Genomic DNA, 24,718 nt, shown 5'->3' on the forward strand with positions numbered 1-24,718 from the left:
CTTAAAGATTTGTATCAGCTTGAAATTCCATTCACCAACCACATCATCCTGCCAATCTTTTTCATTTTGTAAACATATGTTTTTCTTCAATCCACTTGTTGGCACATAAAATAATGGAAGTAGATTGGAACTGGCACAGAGCATACACAATCAGACTTCTATGGTGTGATTTAGATTTGGACTACCACCGAGAATCTTAGGGAAGGTTTCAAAGCAGAAATTAGTGTACACATAGCCTCCGCCCAATAGTTTCTGACAATTGTCACACCAACTTCCTGTCAGCGACTAGATTTTGTGAAACTTGTCTTCTATACTAAATGATGCAAACAACATATATCTTAAAACAGAGCAAAGGAAGCAATCACGTTTTTAGAAAAAAAATCTAGCATATTGCTACCAACTCATGAGATAATTATCGCGAATTTTACTCTGACAGACAATATTGTATGCCACTTGAACACGGATTAAGTTTCTTCTCCCTCTCTCCCTCAAAGTACTTTGGCATCCCAATTTTAACTTGTTTACTCTAGAGAATTTGCTTACTGTGGGGAAGCTGATAAATATAAATCAAATGAAAGAAAGTCAGTGATTACCATTATATCTATTTGTAACTTCAGTACTTTCACATTTTCATTAGCAGTCTGAATACTAATTACCCATTTTTAAAAATATTTCTCTAAAGCAAATGGTTGTAGTGTATGAAGTAGGAATAATATTAATTATTATTATAAAGACTAATTAAAAGTTGAAATGAAAGCAAAGCTTTCACAAGCATGAATACCATTATTGTTAAATGGAAAAATACACAGTAATATTTTGCAAAACTCTATTCTTAGACTTCTTTTTTAAAATTTATTTATTTATTTATGTATTTATTATGTATACAATGGTCTGCCTGCGTGTTTCCCTGCAGACAGAAGTTGGCATCAGATCTTATTACTGGTGGTTGTGAGCCACCATATGGTTTCTGGGAATTGAACTCAGGACCTATGGAAGTGCAGTCAATGCTCTTAGCCACTGAGGCATCTCTCCTGCCCCCTTCTTAGACTTCACAGTGTGACTCACAGATATACATAGAATAGTGGTGTGAATAGTGATGGGAATAGGAACCTAAGACTTAGGGAATTGAGTACATATAGAATCAGTCATTTCTTAGGATTTTTGAATGGAAAAATAGCTATCTTTCCAAACAATGGTTTGTATTGTTGACGACAAAAAAATAAGTGCAAACGTATTTGTCTTCCGTGTTCTTTGCTGACGCTACACACAGTAAGAAATGGAGGTGACAAAAGAACATACTCAAATAACAGCTTGTGTAATATGCAAAATTTGCCACCAAATTTCCAGAAGCTGTTAAAAGTGTATGTGGAGTGAAGAGCAAAAGAAGGAAATACAGAAAGAAATAAGTTAGGAGAAAATGGCATGCTTTAAAATAATATTTTAGCATAAATCACATTGTAAATGCAACTAGAATAATAATTGTGCATACCAATATTTGCTTGTTTTATGACCTAGGTTTCGTAGAAAATGGGTCAAGTGGGGCAATTTAGCAATGACAGATTGCTATGAGATTTCTCTCATGGAACAGAGCAGGGCATGCTGAATTGTTTGTATTGCTCAATGTAAAACCAACATCTGGATTTCCTATCTTGTGTATTATATCATAAAACACCCCATACAGACAAATTGTTGTGACCAGAGACCAATGAATCGAGAAAAAAATAAATATGAACAAATAGGGACCATAGAAACAGGCTAAAGTTGGAGATAATATGTCGATTGGATTAAAGCTGATCAAATTATTTTTAGCAATTATGTAGTCTAGGGAAGCCCAAGAGGTTAACAACAATGTCTTTATGTGACTGTTTGGACAGTAGATAAAGAGACCGATTTGTATGGTAGCATTTATGTATTTGTCATATTCTTATGCTATAACGCTTGATGCACCTTCCTGGCTGCTCTTCTAGTCAGGCTGCTTTTGGTATTATTACCAGGCTTATTTTAATTAAAATAAATGGGATGTGTATGAGATTTGCCTATACTTCTTTAATTCTTAACATATTATTTCAGTTTCCTAAAAGCATTATCAATAATCTCCCAGTTGCTAAATCTATTGAATTGTGCATTTGTGTGGTATATACATTTTTTCATATATGTACACATATGTGCCGGTGCATGTGTGTGTGTACACATGGAAGATTGATGTCAATGTTAGGTGTCTTCCTTTGTCATAATCTTACGTTGTAGAGGCAGAGCCTCTCACTAAGCTTTGGAAACTCAGCAATTCAATTAAGCTAGCTATCCAGTGAGCTTCAGGGACACACTTAACTCGGCTTTCCCAGTGTTGTATAATAGATATATGCCATCATTGAATCTTTACCACAGACCTGAGGATCCAAACTGAGCTCTCCATGCTTGCAATGCCAACTCTAAACACCGAGCTATATGTCCAGGCACTACGGTTGTTGTTGGTAGTGTTTTTTTTTCCCAAATGATCTCGACATCTGAATTTATTGACAACTGCCTGCTTCTCGAACTTCTTTCTTTCACAGATCCTGTTCTTTCTCCCAACTTTAGTTCACTAGTGCCTAGGAAGCTAAGACTGACTATGTCAGTGTTTCCTTCCTTTATACTATCTTCCATTTACTTCATTGTCTTGCTGGATGTTATTGTCAGTCTGTCCTCTCTTCACTTTCTATGCTTTCCTTGAACAATGTCATGCCCATAAATTATTTGCTTTTCATTTTTTATTACTGATTTTTATTGAACTCTACATTTTTCTTTGCTCCCTCCCTGCCTCTCACCTCCCCACTTCACCCCTCCCCCAAGTTCCCCATACTTCCAATTTACTCAGGAGATCTTGTCTTTTTCTACTTCCCATGGAGGTTAGATCAATGTAAGTCACTCTTAGGGTCCTCATTGTTGTCTAAATTCTCTGGGATTGTGGTTTGTAGGCTGGTTTTCTTTGCTTTATGTTTAAAAATCATCAATGAGTGAGTACATGTGATAATTGTCTTTCTGTGTCTGGGTTACTCTAGCACCATGCAGTTTCCTGCAAAATTCAAGATGTCGGTATTTTTCCTACTGTATAGTACTCCATTGTGTAAATGTACCATATTTTCATTATCCATTCTTCCTTCAACAGACATTTAGGTTGTTTCCAGATTCTGGCTATGATAAACAATGCTGCTATGAACATAGTTGAGCACATGTCCTTGTGGCATGATTGAGCATCCTTTGGATATATACCCAAAAGTGGCACTGCTGGGTCTTGAGGAACGTTGTTTCCTAATTTTCCAAGAAATCACCACACTGACATCCAAAAGGGCTCTACCAGCTTGCATTCCTACCAGCAATGCAGAAGTGTTTCCTTTTCCCCACAACCTCTCCAGCATAAGTTGTCATCAGTGTTTTTGATCTTGGCCATTCTTGCAGTTGTAAGATGGAATGTCAGAGTTGTTTTGATTTGCATTTTTCTGATGACTAAGAATGTTGAACATTTCCTTAAGTGTTTTTCAGTCATTTTAGATTCTTCTGTTGGGAGTTCTCTGTTTAGGTCTGTACTCCATTTTTATTGGATTATGTGCTCTTTTGGTGGCCAATTTCTTGAGTTCTCTGTATATTTTGAAGATCTGACCTCTGTCTGATGTGGGGTTATAGTGAAGATCTTTTCCCTTTCTGTAAGTTGTTGTTTTCTCTTGTTGATCATGTCCTTTGCTTTACAGAAGCTTTTCAGTTTCAGGAAGTCCCATTTATTAATTGTTTCTCTCAGTGTTTGTGCTGCTGGATGTATTTAGAAAGTGGTCTTCTGTGCAAGTGCATCAAAGTGTACTTCCCACTTTCTCTTCTATAAAGTTCAGTGTGGCTGGCTTTATGTTGACGTCTTTGATCCATTTGGACTTGAGTTTTGTGCATGGTGATAGATATGGGTCTATTTTCATTCTTCTACATGTTGTTATTCATTTATGCCAGCACCACTTGTTAAATATGCTTTCTTTTTTCCATTTGATATTTTTTGCTTCTTTGTCAAAAATCAGGTGTTTGAAGATGTGTAGATTAATATTCAGGTCTTCTATTCAGTTCCATTGGTCCTCCTGGCTGTTCTTATACCAATACCAGGCTGTTTTCAGTACTGTAGCTCTGTAGTAGAGTTTGAAGTCAGGGATTGTGATGCCTCCAGAAGTGTTTTTTTTGTAAATATTTATTTATTTATTATGTATACAATATTCTGTCTGTGTGTATGCTGGAAGGCCAGAAAAGGGCACCAGTCCTCATTACAGATCGTTGTGAGCCACCATGTGGTTGCTGGGAATTGAACTCAAGACCTTTGGGCTCAGAGGTTAAGAGCATTTCCTGCTCTTCCAAAGTGTTTTTATTGTAAAGGATTGTTTTGACTGTCCTGGGTTTTTTGCTTTTTCATATTAAGTTGAGTACTGTTCTTTCGAGGTCTGTGAAGAATTTTGCTGGGATTTTGATGGACATTGCTATTTCTGTCTATTGTAAAGGGTGATGTTTCTCTGTTTTCTTTCCCAGCCCTTTTATCATCTGTGTACAGGAGGGCTCTTGATTTTTTTTAAATATTTTTATTCTTTTTTTTGATTTATTTATTATGTGTACAGCCTTCCATGTGTGCCCGCATGCCAGAAGGGGGCGCCATGTCTCATTATAGATGGCTGTGAGCCACCATGTAGTTGTGGAATTGAACTCAGGACCTCTGGAAGAGCAGTCAGTGCTCTTAACCACTGAGCCATTTCTCCAGCCCCAATAAATATTTTTCTCTTTTTTTTGATTTTAAATTTATTATGTATACAACATTCTGCCTCCATGTATGCCCGCACGCCAGAGGAGGGTGCCAGATCTCATTACAGGTGGTTGTGAGCCACCTTGTGGTTGCTGGGAATTGAACTCAGGACCTCTAGAAGAGCAGCCAGTGCTCTTAACCACTGAGCCATCTCTCCAGCCCCTCTTGATTTTTTTTTTAGTTAATCTTGTATCCTGCTACATTACTGAAAGTGTTTATGAGTTGTAGAAGTTCCTTGGTGGAATTTTTGGGGTTGCTTATTTAAGCTATCATATCATCAGCAAACAGTGAGAGTTTGACTTCTTTTCCAATTTGTATTCTCTTGATCTCCTTTTGGTGTCTTATTGCTCTAGCTAGTACCTCAAGAACTATATTGAATAGATATGGAGAGAATGGACAACCTTGTCTTGTTCCTAATTTCAGTGTAATTGCTGGGTTGGCTTTTGGCTTACTGTATATTGCCTTTATTATGTTTAGGTATGTTCTTTGTATCCTTGCTCTCTCCAAGACCTTTATCATGAAGGGATGTTGCCAAAAGCTTTTTTGGCATTTAATAAGATGATCATGTGGTTTTTATTTTTCAGTTTGTTTATATGGTGGATTATGTTGACAGATTTTCATATGTTGAACCATTCCTGCACCTCTGGGATGAAGCCGACTTGATCATGGTGGATGATGGTTCTGATGTGTTCTTGGATTCGATTTGCCAGTATTTTATTTAGTATTTTTTGCATCAATGTTCATGAATGAGACTGGTCTGAATTTCTCCTTCTTCATAATGCCTTTCTGTGGTTTGGGTATCAGGGTAATTGTAGCCTCATAAAAAGAGTTTGGCAATGTTCCTCTGCTTCTATTGTGTGGAATAATTTGAGGAGTATTGCTATTAGTTCTTCTTTTAAAGTCTTGTGAATTCTGAGCTGAAACCATCTGGTCCTGGGCTTTTTTTGGTTGGGAGACTTTTGATGACAGTTTCTATTTCTTCAGCAGTTACAGGTTTGTTTAATTTGCTTATCTGGTCTTGATTTAATTTTAGTAAGTGATATTTATTCAGAAAGTTTTCATTTCCTTTAAGTTTTCAAATTTTGTGGAGTACAGGTTTTCAAAATATGACCTGATGATTCTCTGTATTTTCTCTGTGTCTGTTTTTATGTTCCCTTTTTCGTTTCTGATTTTATTAATTTTGATATTCTCTCTCTGCCTTTTGGTTTGTTTGGATAAAGGTTTGTCTATTTTGTTGATTTTCTCAAAGAACCAACTCTGTCTCATTGATTCTTTGTATTTTTTTTTGTTTTTATTTTGTTGATTTCAGCTCTCAATTTGATTATTTGCCATCAGGTTCTCTTAGGTAAGTTTGCTTCTTTTTGTTCTAAAGTTTTCAAATGTTCTGTTAATTCACTAGTGTAGGATTTTTTTCCAGCTTTTTTATGTAGGCATTTAGTGCTATGAACTTTCTTCTTAACACTGCTTTCATTGTGTCCCATAAATTTGGGTATGTTGTGTGGTCATTTTCATAAATTTTAGGAAGTCTTTAATTGATCCAAAACTACAGAAATCCATGAGATGCTACGTTTTCTCTTTATCCAACTAATTACTGGTCAAGTGGACAAATCTATAAAGTATAGAATAATCTGTAGTAGGAAAACTAATATATAGTGATATTTTGTTTGTGTTTTAACAAATAAAGCTTGCTGAAAGATCAGAGTACAGAGTTAAACCTCTAGAGGCCAGGCAGTGGTGACACAGATCTTTAATCCCAGGACTCAGAAGACAGAGGCAGACAGATCTCTGTTAGTTCAAGTCCATCCTGGGCTGCAGAAAATTGATCTAGTCTAAAAGAAAATCAGAGCTCACACAAAGGTGATCCCAGCACTTGGGATCACATGCTTTTAATTCTAGCACTATGGAGGTAGAGACAAGAGGGATATGGTTGGGCAGAGAGAGGAATATAAAGTGGGAGGAGACAGGAGCTCAGTGCAGTCTGATGCAGCAGTTCAGGGATGCAGTCTGAGGTGCAGTCTGAAGCAGTCTGTCAGATGATATAATCTGAGGACAGGATTATCCTTTTCGTCTGAGGATTCTGTAGAGGCAAAAGGTCTCTCTAGTGGCTGGTTGCAGTGCTTTTTTGATCTCTTACTTTCTCCTCCTAATATCTGACTCCAGATTTTTATTAACAACAACTAGAATTTGTGCTACTATAATATTCTTCTTTATCTTTGAAATATTTGCTTCTAATGATCTAGAAATCATTTATCAATTGAATTGCTGCATAAATTTGTCCTTTTGTTTAATTTCCCACATGCATTACCTGAAAAATCAGTATAATTTATTAACCAAATAAATCAAATATACAGAAGTTATTTTTTAAATATCCTTTGATTCTTTCAAAGTTGATTTAACAAGATAACGTGTGGTTTGTATCATCTCCCACATCTTCTTTCTTTCCTAATTCAGGTACCTTAAATGAATACAGCAGTAGAATACCAGATCCCCAATACCTTAGCATTTCTAAGATAATTATAAGCATCTCTGAATCACAACTTTCTGACAGACTCAATATTTTAATCACTTTACAGTTTAAATACCAAGATTACTTTGGAAGTGCCGAAGTGCTTTCTGTTGTGAATCATGTGTCATCAGCTAAATTCTGGTTACAGAACCACTCTTCCTGGCAATGATGAAAGAGGCAGAAAATGCACAGCTTGAATCTTAGGTCTCTGGATGAAATTTCACATCCAGCATTGCAAACATCTTTTCAGCTTATAGGTGAGACAAATAGAGATTTAGTTCCAGTTAGTTATAAATGTGTAGTCTTGTAGTATCGTAGCTAACTTAATTTTTTTTTGGTTTTTAACTTAATTTTTTAAGCTTAGATTTCAGTGGAGATTAGTCATACTAGCTACCTTTTTTTCTCATCAAAATGCCAGCATTTTTTATTTAACTCAATATAATATCTTTATTGAATATTTTGTAATTTCATACAGTGCACCCCAATCACACTTGCTTCCCATTTCTTCTAGGTCTACTCTCCTATCCTTGCACTCCCCCCCACAAATACACTAAGCCCAATTTGTGTTGCCTTTGTACTCATTGGGGCATGGTCTAACTCCCAGTGGCCAGTAGCTTAAGGAGCCCTTCCCCATTACCAGCTTTCTTAATGAAAGTAACAAGCTGACCTAAACAGCATGGTTTTGTGTAGAACAGTGACTCTCAACCTTCATAGTGCTGTGGCCCTTTAATACAGTTTTTCATGTTGTGGTAACCCCATAATATAAAATTGTTTTCATTACTACTTTATAACTGTAATTTTGCTACTGTTATGAATATAAATATATGTGTTTTCTGATGGTCTTGGGTTACCCATGTGAAAGGGTGGTTCAACTTCCAAAACTGCTGGTCTAGAAGATGTTTATACCTTCCCTAATATTGATAATATCTGTTGCTTATCAAAGATAGAAAACACATGATATAACAATGGGCAAACGAATCACATGTCGTCATCTATTGACAGTTCTTAATAATTATAACAAAGGAAATTAGATTGATTGAAATGTATTATGAAATTGTTATGGCAAGAAAGTTTACTACAAACCAAAATAATTAACAACTATAGTGAATGCTGTTTCTTCACTGTTGGTAGTAACAGAGAGTTCATAAATCTAAGTATAAATTTTTTCTGCTTAGATTTTTGCATATGGCTTGGCTATATCTTAAAATAAAATCATTTCTAATTTTTATTTAGGTTGTGTCATAGGAAATTTTTGTGGAGCAATTCATTTTTAGTCAAATTGTATGTGAAACTTCAATACAAAATCTAATACACCTATAGACTTGTAGGTATAGTGACTCTTGCTTCAACAGTGTTTATGAAAGGTCTAGAATCTGGTCTATAGCAGATAAAGTTCTGTGAACTCTATGACTTCTTACTGCTTAATTTTTAATATATTCTTGAGGATATTGTGGAAGATTTAAGGAAACAGAAATATTTCGGCTGCCAGTAAGGTTTTTATGACAGAAGTTAACAATATGTCATGGAAGATGAGATGCCACAAATTAGGCAAATTGGGACTTTCTTTTTTAAATCTCAGGTACCAGTCTTTAAATAATTGTCTCTGAAGTACCACATTCACTTAAATGTAAGTAAGACAATGTAATTTTTCTTAGACATTTGTTTTTTAGTTTTATCATATTCCTGTTTTTCTCCCTCCAATAAGATGTACCTACAACTTTTTAAAATCAACCACAAGTTTTTTTTTCAAACAGACTTGCACAGAAACATGCATGAAAACAATAGAAGCAGATTCACTCCTATGTATGCAGTTGGCAGGTTTACTATCCTCTGATCTCCTTCAGTTCTGTGAACTGCCAATCACATTGTTCTCTGTCAGCTCATTGGTTTAAAAGAAACCAATAAAAGGAAAGAATGGATTTCTGTAAACAAAGACACAAACAGTTATAGTTCCATATTTGACCTCTGATCAAGTGTTTTACCCCTTGATTTTTATAAAGTGAATGTTTTGGACAAAGCAGCATTAAACCTCACCAACCACAAAATTTTATGTTTTTATGGTAAGAGATGCATAACTATTTTGTGAAAATACTTCTCAAATGTGACTTGAAATTAATGATAAGTTCTATTTCCAGTTGGCTCTGTCATTGGCTCTCATCTTTTAGGAAAATTATTTTTGTATTCAAATTAAGTTACTTTTACATCATCCTTGCAACTTGACTAACAAAGCCATTTATCTTGATGATCCATGTACACATTTTCTAATGCTTTTTGTATCAAATATTCTCATCAAGTTGCTAGTATATCTAGTTAAATGGGTCAAAACGTCCTTCCTTTTCATCCATTTCCTTTTTTGTTGTCACCCTTTTTCTGTTTGATCAATTATTATTTACTTTATAAGTATTATATTTTGTTTTATAGTGTTGTTTGGAGTAAAAACCTAGCTACATAGCTCAGGAAAGGTTTTTACTTGAGGTACTTCTTTTATTTCAGGCTCTCAAGTACTGGGTTGTATGTCAATACAGGGTCTTGTTGTATAGCCCAGACTGTCCTTGAATTCAGGACTGGAGAATTCAAGTTGGTAATTGACCTGGAGGCTTTTTCCCTGCTGGCTACCTTTCATAGAAATGCAAGTTCCTCTGCAGGCTGATGAGAAAGGAAAGTCAATAACATTGTACTCTTTTTGAACACTGAAATGTAGTCATAGACTGTTCATTCTTTTCCTGGCTGCCAAGACCCAAAATAATCACACAGAAACTATATTAATTGCAATATTGTTTGGTCAATAGCTTAAGAGGATTTCTACCTAGGTCTTACATCTTAAATTAACTCATTTCTATTATTTTATATTTTACCATGAGGTTCATGGTTTACCAGTACCAGTGTGTGGGCATCTTTCTCCTTTGGTGGCTACATGGCATCTCCACAACTCTGCCTTCTTTCCTCTTCTATCTGCTTGGAATTCCTGCCTTCCTCTATTCTGCTAAGCCACTGACTGAAACAGTTTTAGTCATTAACCAATAAAAGCAGCACATATACAGAGGACTTCCCACACCACTGAAAGGTGCCATACTGACCCAGTAGTTGAGACATGCCCATTGGTTTCAATACCATGAATGTGGGAGGAGGTAACTATCTAAGTTAGTTTTCTATTGCTGTGATAAAATACCACAAGTAAAGGTAACTCAGGACAAAAAAGTTTATTTGGCTTACAATTCCACATCACACTCGGTCATCAAAGATTTCAGGACAATAATTCAAGGTAGAAACCTGGAATCAGAAACTGATACAGAGACTGTAGAGAAATACTGCTTTCTGTCTTGCCATCTATCACCCAAATGGCTGGGACCTCCCACATCAATCATGACCAAGAGCGTGCCCTAGGTTGGCAAGATTGCTCAAAGGTTAAGAGCACTGACTATTCTTCCAAAGGACAGGTTTCAAGTTCCAGCATCTATGTGGCATCTCACAAGTAGATCCAGTGCCCTTATCTTGAAGACACCAGACACTCTTACAATTAAAAAAATAATTAAAGAAAATGTCCTACAGGCTTGTCTATGGACAATCTGATAGAGTCATTGCCTCCATTGAGTTTCCTCTTCCAAAACAACTCTAGCTTGGGTCAGATTGACAAAAACCTGATCAGGGCAGTACCAATAACTTTCTGAATGGATATCAGGCCCATTTTACAATTTGTAACCCAGCCAAGTCTCTGGGGGAGAACATACTATTATTTTGATAAAAGTACTGTGAAAAAAAAACCTCCCTTTAAATATTTATCATTATACCTACAGGTGAGTGAAGCTCTCAGCCTTCATCAGAGTAACTTTTGTTGTTAATGTTAAAATAAATATTTACAGTGGGTCAAAGTTCAGGGAATAAGTGACTATGGAGTTCTCTGCCCTAAGTGGCCATGCATATCATAGTTCCATCCAAAACACAGAGGAAATCTTGGAAAAGGGGGCAACATGATTGAAAGAGCATCAGATAGTGTTGGAAAAAAAATCATTATCTTCCAGGATTGAAAGGAATACTGCACTCCGGAGCTCACAGCAGCTATAGTTGCCTGTTCAAAGATTAAGCCAGTCAACATTCCAACTTAAATGTGGGAAGGACACATGAGCCTCCACCCCTAACTGGGGAGCTATTAATAGCTAATAACTGCTCAGCTAGAAAAACTCAATTTCCTTGGGAGTATGATACCTAGTAGGCTGACCATGCTCCAATAAATGACTCTACCTCCATTATCCATAGATGTAACACTAGTTGTATTCAGTACATAAGAAAACAAAAAAGAGAACATTAAATTTGGAGGAGCTTATAGGAAGGGGTTATCCAGGAAGAATAGGAGGATAGGAATGGAGGAGTGACTATAATCAAAATCTATTACATGAATGCATGAAAATTTCAAAGAGTACACAAAATGTTGTATTAAATATTTGCTCCAGTTGAAGCTAATCTGAAAACAACATGTATGTTTTGTGTGAGGGTACAAATGCATTTAGGTGTTCATTTATCCATTCATCCATCGAAATTTGTATGTCTGGAACCATAATTTCCCAAAGGAAAGACTTTCAAAAGAAAAGTAGCAATGTGTGTAGCCATCTTTTAATTTAGATATATGTGGGAAAACTGAAATATATATAATTGTCCGTCTTTAAAGGCATTAAAATTGCTCTAAAAGAATGAAATCAGCTGTTGCTAATGATCTATTGTTCAGAAGTAGAAATAACTGTTACAGTCTTGGTAATTTCTATAGTCTGAATGTTTGTAAATCACTGAAGTTTAGGTATTAAAGTCCTAGCCCATAACGTGAAGGTATGAAGAGGAAGGAACCTCCAAAAAGTGGGTATACCAGTAGGGCAAAGCTGTAATGATGGGAATCAATTACATTACAAAAGTCACCAAAAAGAGCTAGATAGAATCTTCCACCATGTGATGACAGTAAAAAGAAGTCATTACAACATAGTAAACATCTTCTAGATGTTAATCTGATGATGCTTTGATCTTGAATTTACCTACTCCTAAATCTATAATAAGTAATAACTTTCTTTTTGTTTACAAGTCACCTAGTTTCTTGTTTGTTATACTAGAAGTCCAAACAGACTAGACAAAAGCAACGACAGTATGCTTAAAGAAGTTTGAAGAAATTTTAATGAAAATACTATTTTGACTGTCAGGTAGGACTAAAGAAAACTCATAAAAAGATAAAACAAGCAGGGTTAGTAACAAAAAGACCTTTTATTATCTCCTGGACTGACCAGGCAGGGAGAGGTAAATAGTGCCCCATCTGGAGATATGAGCCTTGTGATAAGGTATGAGCAGACTGCCTGCTTTGGAACTGTAATTTTTATAAGAGGGAGGCAGTCAGTCATTACTGACCTCTCCAGGACATCATAATTAAAATAAATACCCTGACCCCTTTCTACTCATGCTTTCTAATATCTTGCCAGTGTTACCAATGGTCCAAATCAAACAAAAGACAAAGGAAAAGGAAACTTGTTGGTTCTGATATAAAGCTCACTTCTTGGTTCAAAAAATTAAACAAGGCTGAGGGGAAGGAGGGGAAACTGTGGTAGTTATGTAAAATGAGTTAAAATCTTTAAACAAAACAAGACAAGATAAAAATGGTAGAAAGTGGGTTAGGCAAAAAGAGTAGAGGCTCATTCACTATTGTAGCCATTAGTTATTACTTTTTGCCCCCTGGAAAGAAAGAACAGCCTTTTTCACCTTTATCCATGCATCCAATCTACGTTATTTAATACTTACTATGCATAAAGTAGCCTTAAGGTTTACTTTCTTCAATGGTCAAAATTTTAAACAAGATGCTATCCTAACTGGAAAGAAAACCAGGTAACAAAAATAATAGTCCAAATAGCTCCAGATAACATTACACTATATTGCAAAGTCACATGAAAGAGCATGACGGAATGATCATAGAGATGCAGCTTAGCTATTCTAGGTAACTCAGCTACAGCCTGACTGAGGTGGTGACAGCTGAACTGAGATCTCAGGGACAAGAAAAATGTTTATTACACTCACATCTAAAAAGAGATATGTCAAGGCAAAGGGAACAGTGACTTTAAGAGCCATGAATAAGAACAGAGCTTCCATGTTAAAAGACAAAAGGAGATCTTAGTTTCAGATGAGATCTGAGACGTAGAAAGACAAAAATAACACAAGAGATATCCCATTCTCTATTGCTGACATCAAATCACCCAAACATAGCTGAACAGATAACTTATTACAAGCCAGCCAGTTTTGTGACTAGATATCTGGGCAAGTCCTGTCTTTACTCTACATGGTGTCAGCAGCAGACATTTGGCAGTACTTGTTTTGTGCCTGTTCTGAGCTGGATTATTCTATAAGGTTTTTGTGTCCCTTGCATATAGGTACAGAGTAACTTTTCTACATGTGTTTTGTCTATTTATAATACCATCTTGGGATTCCTCGGAGCATGGCAACATCAGGGTTCTCATAATCCGTGACAACAGGTTTCCACCAGAGCAGAAGCAGAAGCCATGGTTTAACATTATTTGAGTTTCAAAGTCCTAAAATGTTACTTCCAAGGCATCTCATCAGTCAAAGCAATTCACAAGGCCAACTCAATTTCAAGCAGAGGGAAAATAGACTCTAGTTCTTGATTGATGCTTGCAGTCTTTGGAGACCAACTACCATAAAATCTTTTGTAGGGCATAGTAATGGGTTTAGATTATAATCCAAATACAGGAGGAAGCTATTGTAAGTTTTAATCAAGGGTCTGATGTAATTGGATTTAGGCTTTACAAAGAATAGTTTGGCTGCTGTGGAAAATGGACTTCAGTGTTTCCAGGGAGCAGTCTGAAAGACCAATTAGAAGGTAACTGTAACACAGAGAAAGAAAAAGATGATGGCTGGCACTAGTATACTCTTGGCAGATACAGTGGCATATAGGCACATGGGGGAAAATATAGGAGAGGTAGAGCTGACAAGAGTACTCGATGGTAGACTTGAAGTGTGGTGAGTTAGAGTCTAAGGTTCTGAGATTTTCATCTGTAAAACATAAGGGATCATGGTGTCATTGAAAAAAATGAGATTTTGTGGAGGTTCAAGTCAAGACAAAATGGTGAAGGATTTCTTTTGCCAACTGTAAAACTGAATTACTTAATCCTGAATTTCTTTTTTTTAATGTATTTATTAAAGATTTCTGTCTCTTCCCCGCCACTGCCTCCTATTTCCCTCCCCCTCCCCCAATCAAGTCCCCCTCCCTCCTCAGCCCGAAGAGCAATCAGGGTTCTCTGCTCTGTGGGAAGTCCAAGGAACCCCCACCTCCATCCAGGTCTAGTAAGTTGAGCATCCAAACTGCCTAGGCTCCCACAAAGCCAGTACGTGCAGTAGGATCAGAAACCCATTGCCATTGTTCTTGAGTTCTCAGTAGTCCTCATTGTCCGCTATGTTCAGAGAGTCTGGTTTTATCCCAGGCTTTTTCAGACCCAGGCCAGCTTGTCTTGATGAGTTCCCAATAGAACATCCCCATTGTCTCAGTGTGTGGGTGCACCCCTTGCGGTCCTCAGTTCCTTGCTCGTGCTCTCTCTCCTTCTCTCTTTCTTAAAAGACTTCTTCTCACCCTTCCCCCAAACCCAAATAAGAGCAGTGCTAATAACTGATAATTAGTACTTATTACATTCTAGGCACTGCTACAAGAACTGTTTTCACATTAACTACTTAAAACTCATCCCAACTCTGTGGGAAAGGTACAGGCGAGGAAAAGCAATCTATAGAAAGATCACATACTTCCTCCTTGGGTACATAATTATTGATAGTGGAGCTGGGATTTGAACCCAAGAACCCTGGATCTGAAGTTTGCTGATAGAGCAACACTACAGCACCTTCTTACCAAAGGTACATCCTATAAAGGTGAGGTACTTAAGCAAAAAGTTAAGTATTGGAAATCCTCATGTATAAGAAAAATAATAATTTAAAATCAAGCTAAGGACTATGACCCACAGCTTAATTTAATGGTTTTAGTATATGCTTTGGTACCTGAGATCCTTAGGTGTCAAATGTAGGAGATTTTTCAGACAGCATTGTCTTTACTTTGCTGATGGTATTTCCTAGAAAAGTATTTTAGGGTTCTGGTAAATATTTTTCAAAGATACTGCTTCTGTTGTTTCATAGTTTTTTAATATGCAAGTTTATTGAGATATGATTTGTAAATGATAAATCCACCTAAATAGTGTAGATGATATGAGAATAAACGTCCTTTGTGTTATTTTCTTTACAGTCAAAAAGAAAAAAAGAAAATAGAAAATCTACAGCTAGCATAAAAATATTTATAAGCATATAGTGAATAGGAGACCTGGATTCAGAATACATAAAGAAATCTTCCAGTTTAACAATGAAAACAAAAATATCCCAACTGAACAAAAATGACCAAATAATTTGAATAGACAATTTCTCAAAGAAGATACATTTTTCTCTTACTTTTATTTTATCATGAGATAGAGTTGGAATTGATTTTTGATCAATGTACAAATAAGACCTTTATTTGTATGTAGATATACAATTGCCAGAAAAACTTTTTATTGATAAGATTCTTCTTTACTCATTGGATTTTGCAGCATAATTGTGAAAATCTAAATAACCATAAATACTTGGATTGATTTTGGGGAGTTTAATTCTGTTCCATTAATCTGTTTTCCATATTTTAAAAATTGCATATAATTTTTATTATATCTATTATTTTTTCATTTGTTTTTTTTTTTTTTGATGTAAGTGTACCATGACACATGTGGTGGGCACAGAACAACCTGTGGGAATTGGTTCTTTTCTTTCATCCTCTGGGGTGTGGGGACTGATCTGAAGTTGTCATTCTTAGCACAATAAGCCATTGCATCAACTCATGTTTTCCTCCCATTGGTTTGCCTTGTCCAGCCTCTATATGAGGGCTTTTGTTTTGCCTTATTGTATCTTGTTTTGTCCTGTTTAGTCATCATTTGGAGGTCTGCTCCTTTCTGAAGGGAAAAGGAGAGGGAGTGGATCTGTGTGGAGGGGTGCTGGGAAGAGGAGAGGGTGTTTAAATTGTGGTAGGGGTGTATTACATAAGAGAAGAATCTAGTTACAGAAAAAAAGAAAAATAAAAGATTAAGTCATTTGTAATGTATGTGCTACATTTTCTCTTCCAATAAGAATATATTTTTCTTTTCTTGCCTGATATATATATATATATATACACACACATATATGTATATACACACACACACACACTGTTCTGCTTCTTTGTTGGCTTCTTTGTTTGCTTCTTTTTGTCACCTTCAATTTATCTGGAAAAAGGAAAGTCAATTGAGAAAATGCTTCTTTCAGATAGCCTTTAAGTAAATCTGTATGGCATTTTCTTGATTAGTGGTTGATGTATGAACACCCAGACTACTGTGGATGATGCCGCCTCAGGGCAGGTGGTCCTGGGTTGTATAAGCAAGTAGCTTAAACAAGCCAGGTGGCACAACCCAGTAAGCATTACTCCTTTGTATCCTATGTTATAACTTCCAAGAGGGAAAGAAAAAAGAATTCTTATTATTTACTAACATAGTTGTCATTATTACACAGAGTACTGTACCACATATATCTATTTTCATGTAAATAAAATTATTGTATTGCCACCCATATAAAAATGTAAGATTCGGTTGTTTTTAATGCTTAATAATGATAATATACCACAGTGTTATTGGCCAAAGTATTAATTTTAATTTCATCATTATTTCAGAATATATTCTTACCCTTAAAACCTATACCATAAAACAATATGCCATACTACCCTGGTAACAACCTCTGATATCTTCTATTATATTTCTCACCTAATTTATTATATCTGCATGAAGAGGCCACATTGTTTGACTGACTTTTGCTTTCTGTTTGTATAAGTACACACTAAGATGCTCCTATAATCATAAAATCACCTAACACTGTATCTAAGAATGTGTCTCCATCATTAACTAAAGCGTGTGTCTGTGTATGTCCTCAGTATGTATGTTTTAGGCTTGATAATTATGGAGAAACATTTGTTAACCAGTCATTACTTTCTTACTTTAGCTATTTGATGCTTATTTATTTCTTCAAAAACATAAAAGATTTAATACAGGCTCCAAGTCTTTGATTACTAATTCTATATGCTTGTATGAAAAAGAATGACCTCAGAAATTTATTTTTAAATTTGTATAATGGGATGACTTCCAAGAGAATTAGCATTTTTACAAAGGAACTTAAGTTGTTTTCACTATGATGGGGAGCTTGGTGACTTTTTTGTTGAAATAAATTTATTAGCTAAGATATATGCACCCCTTTCCCCCCAACATCATCAACTCTTTAGAATATGGTTTTTATTAGTAATTTTTTAAGATGCTCACCTTACTAGACCTGGAAGGGGGTGGGTGGTCTTTGGACTTCCCACAGGTCAGGGAACCCTGATTGCTCTTCAGGCTGATGAGGGAGGGGGACTTGATTGGGGGAGGGGGAAGGAAATGGGAGGTGGTGGTGGGGAGGAGGCAGAAATCTTTAATAAATAAATAAAAATTCAAGTAAATTTTAAAAATATAATTTTAATATTTAGATAATTCATTATAGCAGAGATGGAGAAATTACAAAAAAGGTACAGTCAGCTCTTCCTTCCTTCCTTCCTTCCTTCCTTCCTTCCTTCCTTCCTTCCTTCCTTCCTTCCTTCCTCCTTTCTTTCTCTCTTGAGGCAGTATCTTACTATGTTGTCCTGACTGGTTGTAGAAAAGGCTGTCCTCAAACTCACAAAGTTTCATCTGTTTTTTGCCTTCTAAGTACTAGGATTAAATTGCTGTGCCAAGGTTAGGTAGAACTATTATAAGGAAATGATGAAAACATTGACTCCTTTTATAAAAATGAAAACACTTTCTTTCCTTTAAAGAAACTTCTTCACCTCAACACACACACACACACACACACACACACACACACACACACACACACACACGTCACCTGGGTTGCCTACACAAACAGAGATTACCTGTTAGATTCAGGGCCATATTTCAGAATGAGGTTTTATTCTATCACAAATGCTTAGAACTTCTTGATACTCTCACATGTCAATGACATGTGAAGATAATGGAGCTTATATAATAATTTCAAATTGTGTGATTTTGATAACAATGGGTTTTATTCTAGTTCATAAGTGAGCATAAGTTTTAAAAACTAAAAATAGAATTTAAATGAGCCTTAATTATTTTCTAAGACTAAATTTTTAGAGGTAAAATTGATGAATTAATGTTTTAGAGAGGGTTGGCGTGTCAATTTTGTTTTTAGAAATTTATTTTACAACAGTAATCAAAGATATGTACAAAGGTTCATGCAGAATAATTTTCAGCTCAGATTAATTTATAATAAAGAAATATTGGCAAATGTCCTATACCCAAATACTGATTATGTAAATTAAGGAAGATTAATGTCATTGAACCATATTACACACATAGTCATTCTCTAGAAATCTATTTATTAACATAGGAATGTTCATATTATTGAATTTAAGAAAGTTGATGTAAAATATTAATAATGCAATCAAAATTTTGTGAATAAATGAATCTGTGAATACAACACCACATTTTATATTAGTTAAATGACAATTGTAGCTATACACACACACACACATATATATATGTAAATATATATATATGTATAAAATTTGATAAAATTGTAGTGGATTGTCTTAAGTTATGGGTAGTGGTATTATATATAATTTTCATTTCATTTTGTGTTTGTGTTTTACTGTATTATAACTTTTTGTGCTTATGCTTTTTATCCATATACTCACTTTTTTTTTTGCTTGGGATTGAACTCAGAGCTTCATGAGTAAAGCTAAATACTCTTCCACTGAGGTACATCAGCAGACTCTCTAATCTTTATTTCACTTTTATCATAAAAGAAATATCTCTTTTATTATGAACTAAAAGTGTATGAAGCAAAAAGGAAACATTTGCCCTTTGAGAGTTACTGTGACTTAGATCCAAACGAATGCATAGATCTGACATCCCACTGTACCTATCAGCATGCAGTTATTTCAGTTTGAATATTTTAAATGTAACCTTTAACTTTTTGTACACTAATTGTGTTCTTGAAAATTTTTCCAGGACACTTGTTTGGTATCAATGAAGGAACTAATAATATGAATCATTCAATTTTATTAGTATCTATGCCATGAAGTCCTTTTCACATAAAGCCAGTCACTACCTACTTGTCAATATTCTTGAGAAATAGCAGTTTTGTTTATCTTATATGAGAACTTATGTGTAAGTGGAAGAACTTCAGACCTTCAACATGTAGCATGTATCTCAACACAGATTTCAGTGCTTTTCTTGTTAGAAGAATGAACAGCTATGCCACTAAGTACCCTAAGTTCCATGAAATATTGTCATTAATCAACTTTCTCATTTTGTGGACAGGAGATATTTATTTCTCTATACTGAGTCCAAATTTTAAGAAAAAAAGTCAGAAATGCATACAAATCAGTTTTAGTGTCCAACAAATGAGTAAAAGTCTATAAATCCATTAGAAAGGTCAACATCTAACAGTAACTCCTCCTATCAATTGTTTTTCTGTATACAGTGTGAAGAAAGTTGGGGATAAAAGTACATTGTGAATTTTTACCTATATTAATCATATACGTAAGAAACTAAAAGAAACACAAGCCTACTAAAATAAGAGCTCACTGATTCCATACAATTTTTCTCACTATCCTATATTCTAAATAAATTCAAGGCATTGTTCTAATGTAAATCTACACTTGTTCTGAAGCTTTTTTGGTGCTATTTATGTATTTATCACAATTCTAAAAGTACATAATTTAAATAGTTTAAAAGCTTTTTGAGGGCTGTTAGAAGTTGCCCTGAGATTGCAGAGATGGCTTGGTTTTTAAGAGGATTTCCTGCTTCTAAAGAGGACTGAACTTTGATTGTAAGCACCCACTTTGTTTGGCTTACAACTACCTATAGCCCCAGCTCTAGTGGTGTCTGATGCCTTATTTGACTTCTGTGAGCACCTCCATGCATGTGTGCTTATTAACACGTGTACAGGTACATTCACATGATTAAATAAAAAACCATTTAAGAAAGAGTTTGTCTTTGTCTCTATTCTGTGTTTCAAGATACATAGAAATAGTCACTCTCATTTAAAATTATTGTAAATTTGAGGTAATACCTCTCTTTGAAGTTGAGATGATGACCCTAGCTAAGACTCCTAGCAACAGTGGGGAGAGTACCTGTACTGGCCTTCCTCTTAAATCAGATTGGTGAATACTCCAACTATCATCATAGATCCTTCATCCAGTAACTGATGGGACCAGATGCATAGATCCAGACCAAGCTCCTGGAATCCAATCAAAGAGAGAGAGAGGAGGAAATATATGAACAAGCGAGGTCACAATCAAAATGGAGAAAAACACAGAGAAAGCTTAACTAAGCTTGTGGAAACTCATGAACTCTAGACCCAAAGCTCTGGAGTCTCCACGATACTGACCTAGGCCCTCTACATGTGGGAAACAGTGGTGATGCTTGGACTATGTGAGGGATTCCCTGGAAGTGGATGAGGATCTCTCCCTGGGGCATGACCTATCTTGTTGGAGCCCATTCCCTATGATGGGATGGCATGCTCAGCCTTAATGCAGGAGGAAAGGTGCTTGGTCTTATTTTAATCTAATGATTCAGATATTGTTGACTCCCTTACCGATTGGGAGGAGTGGATAGGGGTGGGCTAGGGGTGCTGGTGAGGGGGGTAGGAAGGAAAACTGTGGTTGGAATATAAAATGAAATTTTAAAAAAGCAAGTAAAAATGAAAAACATTTTAAAATCTATTTTTTTTTTTGGTTTCTCTGAGACAGGGTTTCTCTGTGTAGCTTTGGAGCATGTCCTAGAACTAGCTCTTATAGACCAGGCTGGCCTCAAACTCACAGAGATCCGCCTGCCTCTGTCTTTCAAGTGTTGAGATTAAAGGTGTGTACCACCACTGCCAGGCAAAAAAAGAATAAAATCTACTTTTTATAATTAATACATGTATAGACTATAATGTGATTGTTTTAATATTCATTACCCTCTGTTGCACCTCTATCTCATATTTGCTGACTTGTTTTTCTTCCCAATTAGTTTCCCTCCAAGCCCCAATGCCTTTTTTATGTGTGTGCATGTGTGTGTTCATGTCTTGTGTAGATATCTATAGCATTTCATAGTTTCCTCATTACCCTCTGGCTTTTAGAGTGCTTTTGTCTTATCTTTTATGAATTTCTATAGGCTATGGAGAGGCTAATATTTATAGCCAAGCATACAATTGTAACTGGAGGTTTCTCTTCCACCTGCCAGTTCCCAAATAACCATTCTGTGGCTTAATAATTACAAACTGTTTGTCCTATTAGCTCAGGCTTGTTATTAACTAGCTCTTACAATTAGCCCATGTCTATTAGTCTATATTTTACCGTGAGGCTCATGACTTGTTACAACACATCTTGTTTTTCCTGTGGCTGCTGGCATCTCCCTGACTCTGCCTTCTTTTTTCCTGTATCTTTGTTCGAATTTCCCACCTGGCTCTATTCTGCCTAGCTATTGGCCAAATCAGCTTTTTTATTAACTGAAGTTAATAAAACATATTCACAGTATACAGAGGAGCATCCCACATAATACAACAGTTTCTTTTACTTTTTCTTATCATTTTTGCCCAGCTGTGAATCTCTGCTTTATCCATTGCCTCTAAAATGTGACATTTTTTGATAAACATTTAGTAAACTGATACAATACAAAATTAATATACCCAAACCAGTAGCTTTTTCATACTCAAAGATAAAAGGACCAAGAACGAAATCAGGGAAATATCCCATTCACAGTAGCCTCAAAGCAAACAAACAAATCCCATAAAATAAACAAAAAGAAAAATAGTAAATGTAAAAGTATTTGCTTTCATTCTGTACTGAATCTAAACATAGAAAGAAACGAAAGTGAAAAAGAACATAGCTAAAGGACAACTTCTTAAATATGCAATACGAATAAAGCTGGAAGTGTCACTATATTGGATTTTAAATTTTACTGGGTAGCCAGGTGACATAAGTAGCATGGTACTAGGACAAAGATATATAGGTAAATGGGATAGAATTAAAGACACATATTTGTCCACACAGTTTCAACACACATTGGAGAAAGAACAGTGTCTTAGGGTTTACTATTGCTGTGAAGAGACATCATGATCACATCAACTCTTATAAAGAAAATATTTTATTGAGGGTGGCTTGCTTAAGTTTCAGAGTTTAGTTCATTATGACCATGATGGAGCACATGGCAGTGTGTAGGTAAACATAGTGCTGGAGTTGAGAGTGCTACATCATATAGCAACAGGAAGTTAACTGAGTGTCACTCTGAGGGAAGCTTGAGAAAAAGAAACCTTATAGCCTGCCCCCACAGTGACACACTTCCTACAACAAGGCTATACCAAGTAGTGCCACTCCCTTTGGGGACCATTTTCTTTCAAACCAACACAAACAGCATCTTCAACACATGGTTCTGCAGAAACAAAATGTCCTCATGTAGAAGAATTAAACTTTTCCCTCACCTGAAAATCAACTCCTTACCAAAGAGCTTAATATAAGACCCAAACTCTGAAACTGCTAAAAGAAAATTTAGAGAATATAGAATATTTATTAGTAATTTAATCTCACCCCAATTGCACACATTTCATGTCCTTGATGTATTTAATAGAATCCACCTGTTCCTGCACTTGTGTGTGTGTTCATGTGCACCTGTGCTCGTATGTATATATTAGAGACTTTGTTTTCTTCCTTTCTATTGCATTTTCTTAATTTTAGGGCTGTATTGTTTAGTTGTATACTAGTGATATTTTACTTGTGTTTTAATAAATAAAGCTTGCCTGAATATCAGAAAAGCAAAGCTAAGTTTCTAACAGTCAGGCGGTGGTTGACTTTAATACCAGGATTTGGGAGACAGGGGCAGATGTATCTCTGTGAGTTCAAGGCCACCTTGGACTACACAAGATCAATACAGAACCAAATCCAGGTGGTGGTACCTCACATCTTTAATCCCAGTACAAGAGAGTCATGCTTTTAGTCCCTGAACTAGAGGGAATATAAAATGGAAATATAGGGAGGCTCTGGTTGCTTAGTCAGTTTAGTCTGTTTAGTCTGCTTAGTTTCCGTTCGCCCAGCCTTGGTAGAGGTAAAATTTCTCTAGAGGCTTGGATCCTTTGTTTCTCTGGTGTTTGGGTTGAACTCCAATATCTGATTCTGGGTTTTTATTATTCGTGCTACAGATAGTTGTATGAGTCTCACACTTGTTGAGATACTGTGTGTATGCAACTTTTTAAAATTGTACTGTAGACATAACTGATAACTTCTACTCTAGTACTCTAAGTTGACAAGTATTTTATGTGAGGATGCTTAAGTCACTGAACCATTATTCTAGCTTTGGTGCTATTGCTGGGATATAATCCATTGTGTGAAGTATGCTCTTATCTACATAAAACTTCTCTAGTCATCTAAAAATTTATTTTGATTGTTCAGTGAAGATGAGCTTTTATATTCTGTGCTAGGTATGAATATAACAACCCATTTCAATATGTAATTTTTGTTGAAGTAGTTCTTTGGTTAGTGCACAATTGGAGTGAGGCTACATTTTGTCTTTTTGTGACTTTTATTACTTATGTTTTCTGTCTCTTGAATTGGATTTTCTATTTAAAGTATTTCTTTTCACCTATATTTTTTCTCCTTTTTTTCTTTTTTGACTTAATTTTTCTTCTTTTGATATCTGTCTCAAATTTAATTTTTTAGCTCTTATTATTTAGGTATTTCCTATACTTTTAAGTTTCAAGGGTTCTTTATTCTTTGAATGTTTCATATTTGTTTATTTATTTATTTTAGCAGAGCATTTTGTTTTGTGCATTCACAGCCCCTCTTATGTCTATAGAACTGGGTTGGTAAAAATGTATAAAATTTAGTATCTATGCCTGGTTCTGTCTATTTGTTTTGATACTCTTCTTCTATGTTGGAGACGTTTGTCAGTTGTTTTGTTATCCTTGACTGCCACTTCATAGTTAATCCTCTAAAGAGCATATTAGAAGCTCTGTGTGCTGGATGAATTTTGTTGACCATTGCTTCATAGAAATGTAATCTGGGTAAATTCTTCCCTTGGGGGAACACTTGAATTTTCTAATCACCTTTAAGGAATAAGCCTGGCTACCAGCACACTCAAATCTTAGTAGGAAAAGAATTTTGAGGTTTAATATTCAACATATGAACTTTCATATAATCCCTCTTTTATTTTTATTTTTTTTAAAGTAAGAATAAAAATTTATTAAATAAAACAATAAACAAACCCAGAAAGTTTTCTATGCACTTCTTCATGAAACACTTTTCTAGAAAGCATTTA

This window comes from Microtus pennsylvanicus, chromosome X (genome assembly GCF_037038515.1).
Source record: "Microtus pennsylvanicus isolate mMicPen1 chromosome X, mMicPen1.hap1, whole genome shotgun sequence".
Classification (NCBI taxonomy): Eukaryota; Metazoa; Chordata; class Mammalia; order Rodentia; family Cricetidae; genus Microtus; species Microtus pennsylvanicus.